Here is a 10,065-nt window from a genome sequence, read left to right as displayed (position 1 = left end):
GGAAAATGGTGTTTGGGGTGTGGATTGTAGCAGAGCTACACCGGGGGAGACCCCCTTCCCAGAGCATTACTTGGACTTAAAGATTGCTGGGAAACTCTTTGATATTCAAACGAGCACGGGCATAATATGGAGTGCACTATAACATGAGCATGCATTGTAAGGTAAAACACAGATTTCAAGGTACTCTCTTTGGTAGACCTGTCCTCCCGCCTTCCTTTTGGGAGGTAGCTCCCCTCCCTTCTGCCTTCAGGAGTGTTTTGGTGGGTGATGACGATGAACATTGCCATTGCAGCAGTCAGAATTAGGTTTTCAATCAGGCTCTGCTCTATCACTTTCTAGGTTTTGAGTGAGTAACCTGAGTTCTCTGAACCTCAGTTTTTTCATGATTTTTTAAAATGAGGGTTAGTGTTTTATATAAAGCTTTTGTCACATACACAGTAGCTTTTATGCATGTTGTGAGGAAGCAAATATTTATGGGATGGATGGGTAGATGGATGGATGGCAGTCTGTTGACACATAGCAAAAAAAAAAAAAGCAATTTTCTTTATCATTAATACTTTGCGATTCTACAGCATTTTGTACCCTTGAAGAATTGTCATGTTCTCACAAAAATCAAATGAAGTAGAGCAATCCCAATTCTACCTATGAGAACAACTGGGACCTCAAGAAATGCCCAGAGTCTTGTGAAAACTGAGATTGGTCAACTTGAGATTTGAACCAGTGCCTGGTTCAGCCTCTTTAACTCAATAGCTTGGGGACTTGTTAGGGGGGGTGAGTGGTGAGAAGGGGCCATGCCTTCCCTCCCTGAGCTGTGTGCAGCCTGTTCATTTGAGCTATATGTCATGAGTCACAGACTCATAGAATCCTCACAGCTGGGGCAGTGCAGAAGTTCTCCACTTCTCCTGTTGAGAAGCTGATTCAAGCAATGGACTGCACTCTCCTTATATGTATACATATACATACATACATATATACACGAGTTCATATGCCGTTTCAGGAAGCTCACAGGCACCCTGAAGCTCCTCCACCATGCCCCCTCCGGTGCTCAAGACCCCTCTACAGCCAACCTCTTAAGCCTGACCAACTACAGAAACCACAAACTCATTACCTCCAGGCAGACTAGTTAGAAACAGTATAACTCAATGTAACAAACCCCAGCAACTTCAGCCAGGGATCACTTACCCTCCCATCTCTGTATCATCTCAATTCTCAAAAGTTTATCCTTCAGTAAATATCCAAAACCAAATCATCCATTGCCCTCCCAGACTTTCGCAAGTCTTGGTGGAGATAAGAATTGAGGTTATGTGTATTTTAGAGATCAAAATTGCCAGTGTGTTAATGGAAAGGGGTGGAGACCTTGAACAGGATAATACATAGATTGCCTAGAATCGATTGGCCTCACCACAGGCAATGCCTTCATGGTTATGAAAGCCATGATCAAGCACAAAAGATAAAGAACCAGACTCACAGCTGAGAGAAACTTGGTGAGGCCATGCAGGTCCTATGTTTATTTGACACTCATGTATTGAACCCTGACTATGTGCCCAACACTGCTCTAGACCCCTAGGAGACATGTGAGACTAAAACAGAAAAGTCCTTGCCCCGAAAGTAATCCTTGAGTTTCCAGTGAGGAAGATGGATAAATACCAATAGCCATAATAAACACGTAAATTTTACAGTGTGCTAGAAGGCCAAAAGTGCTTCAGGGAAAATGATCTTGAAAGGGAGGTAGGGGATCAGGAGTGTGTGTGATGGCAGAGTTAAGTTGCAGTGTTAAATTGGGGTCAGGAAATCCACACTGAAGGTGAACTTTGAGCAGGACCTGAAGGCAAAGACGCCATGTGTGCTGCTGTGGTCACTCTTGTGAGGGCCAAGCCAAGGTGGTGCCAGTGGCACTGCTCAATGTCTGGCATTTGCGCATTCACGCAGCAGGTATTTACTGAGTGCATTAAGATCTAGGTGCTTGGGGTAGGCTGGATAATGGTCCCCAAAGATACCAAAGTCCTAATTCCTGGAACCTCTGAATGTCACCTAGATGGCAAAGGGACTTTGCAGATGGCATAAAGTTAAGAATTTTAGATAGGAAGGGTAATCTGGGTTATCTGGTATGCCCTAAATATAATCACAAGGGTCCTATTAAGAGAGAGGTAGGAGATTTTGACTGCAGAAGGAGGAAAGTGTTGGGATGCTGAGCAGGGAGACAATGGGGGAGGTGGTGTGAGACCTGGAGCCATGGGATGAGGAAGGTGGAAGAGGCAAGGAAACAGACTCTCCCCTGCAGCCTCCAGAGGGAAGCTGCCCTTCTGCACCTTGATTTTATTCCTACAAGACTCATTTTGGACTTCTGACCTCCAGAACCGTAAGAATAAATCTGGGTTGCTTACACCACCATGTCTGTGGTGATTTGTTCCAGCAGCCATAGAAAAGAGTGCTATTTCAGACAAGGATATGGTGATGAACCAAACTGATGAAAATCCCTGCCCTGTGAACTTCCCATTCTTGACCACTCGTCCTGTGCTGGGCATTGGCCTGTGCCTTTGGTAACATAGTATCCTCTTTAGTTGTCATATCAACCCCAGGAGATGGCTGCTATTTGAACTGAAACCTAGTAACCCAGAGGCCCTGCTCTCTAACCCTTGCAACCATGTTCTGCCCATACCTGATTAGACTATTTGTTGTGCAGTGGCTATTTGGGGTGTGCCAACAATCTGCTTGTCATTTCTGATGCCACTCGGCCATTGGGATGGACTGGACCACTCTGGGTGCCTGGGAGGCTGACCTTTCCCCTTTCACCGCAGCAGGAAGAAGGCCTTGCTCAGAGAGAGGAAGACCAGCCTTCACTCAAGGGTTTACAAGTAGCATCCTCTGCCTGAATTGCCCACATAACCTCAGCTAACTCAGATTAGGACTGAGACTTTAAGAACACTGATTCATTTAATCCTCACTGTAGCCCTGTGAGGTACATTCTGTTACTACCCTCATTCTACAGATGAGGAAACAGAGGCACAGAGAAGTTAAATAAATGATCCGCTTTGCCCCAGGCACTGTACTAAGCACCAAAGGTGGACAAGTAAGATTCAGGCAATAAAAGTAGTGATTAAGAAGTTGGACTTTGGAGTCTCAGGAACCATCTATGTGAGCTTGGTCAAGTCAGTTAACTGTTCTGAGACTCAGTTTTCTCATCGATAAAATGGGAATGGTCCCAGGATCTACCTCAGGGCATTCTGAGGATTATCTAAGAACCAGCACATGAAGTCCTTAAGCACAGCGCTTGGCGGAGCATGAGTTGTCAATACATATTTGCTCTTGTTATACTGTTGTCAGAATAAGAAGGCTCAGTTCCTGCCCTTAACAGAGAAGATCCACAAATGATGAAGACATCACTGTTCCTCCCATGTTCATTCCCATGGTAATTTAAACAACCCTGAACAAAGAGGCAACCCACAGAATGGGAGAAGATATTTGCAAATGACACTACAGATAAAGGGCTGGTATCCAAGATCTATAAAGAACTTCTCAAACTCAACACCCAAAAAACAGATAATCAAGTCAAAAAATGGGCAGAAGATATGAAAAGACACTTCTCTGAAGAAGACATACAAATGGTTAACAGACACAAGAAAAAATGTTCATCATCATTAGCCATCAGAGAAATTCAAATCAAAACCACATTGAGATACCACCTTATATCAGTTAGAATGGCAAAAATGGACAGGGAAAGAAACAACAAATGTTGGAGAGGTTGTGGAGAAAGGGGAACCCTCTTACACTGTTAGTGGGAATGCAAGTTGGTACAGCCACTTTGGAAAACAGTGTGGAGGTTCCTCAAAAATTTAAAAATAGAGCTACCCTATGACGCAGCAATTGCACTCCTGGGTATTTATCCCAAAGACACAGATGTAGTGAAAAGAAGGGCCATATGCACCCCAATGTTCATAGCAGCAATGTCCGCAATAGCCAAACTGTGGAAAGAGCCAAGATGCCCTTCAACATGTGAATGGATAAAGAAGATGTGGTCCATATATACAATGGAATATTACTCAACCATCAGAAAGGATGAACATGGATGGGACTAGAGGAGATTATGCTAAGTGAAATAAGTCAAGCAGAGAAAGTCAATTATCATATGGTTTCACTTATTTGTGGAACATAAGGAATAGTATGGAGGACATTTGGAGGAGGAAGGGAAAAATGAAGTGAGGGGGATTGGAGGAGGAGATGAACCATGAGAGACTATGGACTCTGAGAAACAAACAGGGTTTTAGAGGGGAGGAGGGAGGGGGGATTGGTTAGCCTGCTGATGGGCATTAAGAAGTGCATGTACTGCATGGAGCACTGGGTGTTATATGAAAACAATGGATCGTGGATCACCACATCAGATACTAATGATGTATTGTATGGTGACTAACATAACATAATAACATTAAAAAAATAAAAAAATAAAAAACCCTGAACTAGGCTAAAGTCTCTAGCTTATTTAACCCAAATGGCAGACTGAAGACAAAATCAGGGAACTCATGCTTTTCACTAGCCCCAAAGCCACCCACCAGCTCTCCTTCCTCCTGGGGTGGGCTAGGATCTCTAGGAAGACCAGCCACCCACAGCCTTCCTGGAACACAGTGGATGTACTCAAAGAAAGAAAATACTAGAAAATCCCACCAGAGCTTGTGACTCCAAATTAAACATACATATGCTAGACTTACCTGGAACTTTGCCAGGGCCCAGTAATGAAGGTGGAGGAAGGCATTAAATTTCCACTGCAGAGAAGCCATGCACTACTGACTGAGTCTTCCATCCTGGTTTCCTTGTTGGTGAACCAAGGCCTTGCTGGGATCAGCCAAGAGCTGCCTACGGTTTCTTCTTGTTGATTGAAGGAAACATCTTCTAGGGAATGATGGAGGAAAAGTTGATACATTTTTTTTTCCTGCCTGGAAGATTTATCAACCCTAAAAAGTGACTTTTATGCTGGGACAACTGGATATCCATATGTAAGAGTGAAGGAGGACCCTTACCTCACACTGTAAGCAAAAATTAACCCAAAATGGATCATAGACCTAAATGTAAGTGCTAAAACCATAATATTCATAGAAGCAAACATAGGAGTAGATCTTTGGGACTGTAGATTAGTAATGGTTTCTTGGATATGACACCAAAAGTAGAAGAAATTAAAAAAATTACATAAGTTGGACTTCATCAAAATTTTAAAACCTTTGTACTTCAAAGGGCGCCATCAAGAAAATAAAGACTACCTACAAAATGAGAGAAGATATTATAAATCATATATTTGATAAGGGATTTACATCTATAATATATAAAAAACCCTTACAACTCAACGATAAAAAGACAAATACCCCAGTTTAAAAGTGGCAAAAGAGGGGTGTCGGTGGCTCAGTTGGGTAAGCATCCGACTCTTGATCTCAGCTCAAGTCTTGGTCTCAGGGTTGTGAGTTCAAGCCCCCGTTGGTCTCCATGCTGGACATGGAGCCTATTTTTAAAAAAAAAAAAAGGTGGCAAAAGATTGGAGTAGGTATTTCTCCAAAGAAGACATACACATGGCCAGTAAGCACATGGAAGGATGCTCAACATCATTAGTTATTAGGGAAATGTAAATGAAAACCACAAGATACCACTTCATTATATCTAGGATGGCTAATATAAAAACAGGAGACAATAACAGGTTAGGAAGGATGTGGACAGATGGAAAACCTCATATATTTCTGGTGGAATGTAAAATGGTGCAGCCACTTTGAAAAGCAGCTTGGCAGTTCCTCAAAATGTTAAACACAGAGTGATCATATGACACAACAATTTCACTCCTAGGAATATACTTAAGAGGAATGAAAACATATGTCCACATGATGTCCGTAGCAGCATTATTCACCATAGCGAAAGAGAAGAAACAACCCAGATGTCTATCACCTGATGAACAGATAGACAAAATGTGGGGTATTCATACAATGGAATATTATTTGGCCACAAAACGAATGAAGTGTTGATTCATGCAACAGCATAAACAAACCTTGAAAACATTATGCTATGTGAAAGAAGTCAGTCACAAAAACTCCAAACCTTGTGTTATTCAATTTATATGAAATATCCAGAAGAGGCAAATCCACAGAGATAGAAAACGGACTTGTGAGGGGCGCCTGGGTGGCTCAGTTGTTAAGTGTCTGCCTTCAGCTCAGGTCACGGTCCCAGGATCCTGGGATCGAGCCCCGCATGGGGCTCCCTCCTCAGCAGGAAGCCTGCTTCTCCCTCTCCCCATCCCCCTGTTTGTGTTCCCTCTCTCGCCGTGCCTCTCTCTGTCAAATAAATAAAATCTTAAAAAAAAAAGAAAAGAAAACGGACTTGTGGTTGTCTAGAATTGGGGGTGGGGGTGCAGAAGGAGAAACTGCTAATGGGGACAGGGTTTCTTTTGGGGGTGATGAAAATGTTCTAAAGCTAGTGGTGATTGTTACACCACACTGAATATACTAAAAACCATTGAATTGTATACTTTATATGGGTGAATTTTATGGTATGTGCATTAGATCTCAAAAAAGTATTATTGGGGTGCCTGGGTGGCTTAGTCAGTTAAGCGCCCGGCTCTTGATTTCGGTTCAGTCATGATCTCAGGGTCATGAAACTGAGCCCTGCATCAGGCTCTGTGCTGAGGGCAGAGTCTGCTAGAGATTCTCTCTCCCTCTGCCCCCACCCACCTCTTTCTAAATAAATAAAGTCTTAAAAAAAATAGAATAAAAAGAAGAATGACTATCAGTCCTTGATTGTCCTTGAAGAGGCCACTGGAGATTTCTCTTGATTTAGTGCCAATTCCACTTCTTACCTGAGTACAGATAAATTGGGGATCTGGCTGAAACTTGCCTTTCCCGCCCAGCTTCTACCTCACAGTTGAAGTTTTCTAAATTTCCCAATACCCTGATTCCAGGCCTCAGCAATGGAATCGCCCATTTTCCCTAGTTCCCTGCTGCCATCTTTCCCATAGCAGCCATCCCTGGTTTTCAAGACAGCACTGGGTGTCCCCTGGGGTGTTCCTGTTTCTTATCACCACTCCACTGAATGGTGTCGGTCCGTCTCCCCAATGCTGTGTCCTTCACGACACCGCACGTTCCCTGAGGACAGCTGAGGTGCTAACTGTGCTCACCATTAAATGCCAACACAGTCTTGGTTATCACTGAATGGATGAATGAGTGCCTGAAGTGAATGTATACCTGGAAAAGAGCATGTGTCCGCACGGAGTGGAAAGATGTGGAGGAGGTGGAATAGGGAAGAAGAGGAAGGGAGGATTTGGACGAAAGTTATATTACCATGTACCCCCTTCTTTTTCTGTGACCTCCAGCCACTTTGACCATGTGAGCCTCTTGGATTCTGTAATGGCTTCTCAGTTTCCTCTGAATCAAGCCAAAACCCTAGGCCTTTCAAAGAACACGCAAAACCTTGTTTATCTACTCTTTGGCTCCGAAATACCAAGTGGGGAATCTAGCCAAAGAAAATCGCAATAATAACCACTTAAATACAGAGCTGGGGGAGGGGTCAGCTCTAGAAACGTGTGTGCAGTTACTCATCTGGCATTATTTATAATAGTCAAAAATTGGAAACAGCCTAAATGTCCAGCAGTAGGATAGTGTACATCATGCCATGTCCCAAAGATGAAGTAACGTGCTCCCATTAGAAGAATTTAGTACTTTAAGAAAATACCTGTATTGTATGTTTGGTGAAAGAAGCAGGTTATAAACTAGTGGGTAGGTTACAAACCCATTGCTACTATATATGCTGTGCACAAAAATATTTTAAATACTGAAAAAAACCCCACACTAGAATGATTTCAGGGGTTTTCTCTTGATAGTGGGACTATGGGTGTCTTTCTCATTTCTTTTTTAATGTAACCAGGTGCTCTATGATGAACATACATGATTTTTATAATCAGACACACAAAAAAATTTGCCTAATTCTGTAACTCTTTCAACTGCTCTTTCCTGGGGAAGTCACTCTCCTCCTGCTTTGTTCAGTCAAACCACACCCATCCCCAAATGCTTTTCCTGAGCTACACTATCAGCCTGTAAGGACCAGCACTTTGCCAGGTGCTCCCTCCAAACACTCAGGCAGCTCCTGAAGGCACACGCTTCTGGGAAGCCTTTCCTGATCACCAAGAGGAAAGAAGACTGGCTCATGCCCACTCTGCTCAACACGGTGCTCGCCTTGTCCAAGAAAATCCCCAGCCTCTTTGCTGGTGCTTGACCTCAAGGGACTGTTTCCTGATGTGGCCCAGCAGCTGGTGCAGCCGACTGTGTGTGCGTGTGTGTCTGCACCTGGTGGCCGGGCCAAACACCTAGAAGGAAGTTGAGCTGTAGAGGCCACAGGTCTCATCCCTGTTGATGAGGAAGCTGGGAATGACTCTTCTGTCTGCGTGTCCTGATTTGCCACAGGAAAGACTTCTCTTGGCCATTTAAAAACCACCCAAACAGTCTTTAAACAACTTAAGAAGTGATCAAAGGTGTTTGTACTTAACCTGGACCAGCCACCTTCTTAATGGAGTCAGCCCGACGCTCCGTAATTTTGGGAGGAAGTGAGTGTGAACCAGTAATGCGGATGTAGCTCGAAAGCACTTAGATGTTTTGTGAGTTGATTTGTCCAAGAATACATCCAGCTTATTCCTGAACGGGAATCAAATGAGAAAGACCTTTGAAGGAAAAAGTTAGTGGGTCAGCAAACATTTGAGGGCTTACGGAGTAGCTGACACATCTCAGAGCACTTGTGAAATTCTTTGGCTTTATCAAAGCAATAAACAAATCTGAGTGATTGTTCCTGCAGAACTTCCTGGTCATGTGTTACACCCACATGAAGCAGAACAAGGAAGGCTCGGAGAGGAAGATGCACAGTCTTGTGGTGCCTTCAAGAAAGGCGCATGTGTCTTAGCTCCTGTGGCCTTTTGAGCTAATTACCCTGGCCTGTGTGTGATGAAACACGATGGCGTTAAGGATCAAGATAAATCGGGTATCCTGTCATCAACCTTTGGTGTTTTTGAAACCGAGAAAAAAAGATTTGGTGTGCCAGGCTTCCTCATCAGTCTGGTATCTCACCTGTCATCATAAACAAGGTAAACAAACCACAGGCATATTTTTCTTCCCCGCAGAACTGCACCCTTTCTCGTGAGTGGGTCTGGATACTGTTTGGCAATTGGAATTGAGTAGAATGGGGGTGGGGGAAGCATTTCTTAATTCTACCCTCTTCTCAAATGTCTGAAGCAGAATAATGAGTAGGCGAGTGTCACATTTGTTGCCTCTTTTCCACTCCTGCTCTCTGAATGCAGACCTCAGTCACGTTTTTCTTAAGCCACCGTAGCTGGCATTTCCTCCCAGTTGATCTCATGAAGGCCAGAGGTGCTGGGATCCCCAAAGGAAGCAGAGATGGTCTTCATTCTGCCATTTCCAGGGGTCAGGTTTTGTTTAATGTGATATAGAAGCCAAGGGTGAAATGGAAATGCTGGGACGGGAGAGGGGTTTTGAGGAACTGACAGGGAAAGAGAGAGAGGAGGGATCAGGGATGGCAGGGAGAGGAACCTGAGTGGGGAGTCTTGGGTGCTGTCATTGGGTTCCCTGTGAATTGTCTTCTTCGTCGTCCCAAGAGATCATTAGGAAAATATCCATTTCTTGTTGGTACACTATCAACCAACAACCTGTTTGTTGAAGGAATTCACTCATGCATTCACTCAACAAATATTTATTGAGAGGCTGTCATGCACCAAGCAGTGTTCTAGGTGCTGAGGATACAGTAGTGAACAAAAACATACCCAACACAGAACAACATGGATGAATCTTCAAGCAATTCTGCTAGGAAACGTCAATCCTCAAAGGTTAATACTGGTGATTCCATTTATATAACAGTTTTGAAAGGACAGAATTTTAGAAATGGTGCTTGCCAGGGGCTAGGGATGGGGTGGGAGGGTCATGGTGGGAGAAAGTTGGTATAGTGGTAAAAAAAAATCACCACATGAATCCTTGTGTTGATGTGCCATCCAACATCTTGACTGTGGTGGTGGATATAGGAATTTACACATATGATAAAATT

This window comes from Callorhinus ursinus, unplaced genomic scaffold (assembly GCF_003265705.2).
Source record: "Callorhinus ursinus isolate GAN/ISIS: 27379988/994484 unplaced genomic scaffold, GSC_fseal_2.0 scaffold46, whole genome shotgun sequence".
NCBI classification, from domain to species: domain Eukaryota; kingdom Metazoa; phylum Chordata; class Mammalia; order Carnivora; family Otariidae; genus Callorhinus; species Callorhinus ursinus.
Note: the sequence above shows the minus strand (reverse complement) of the source record.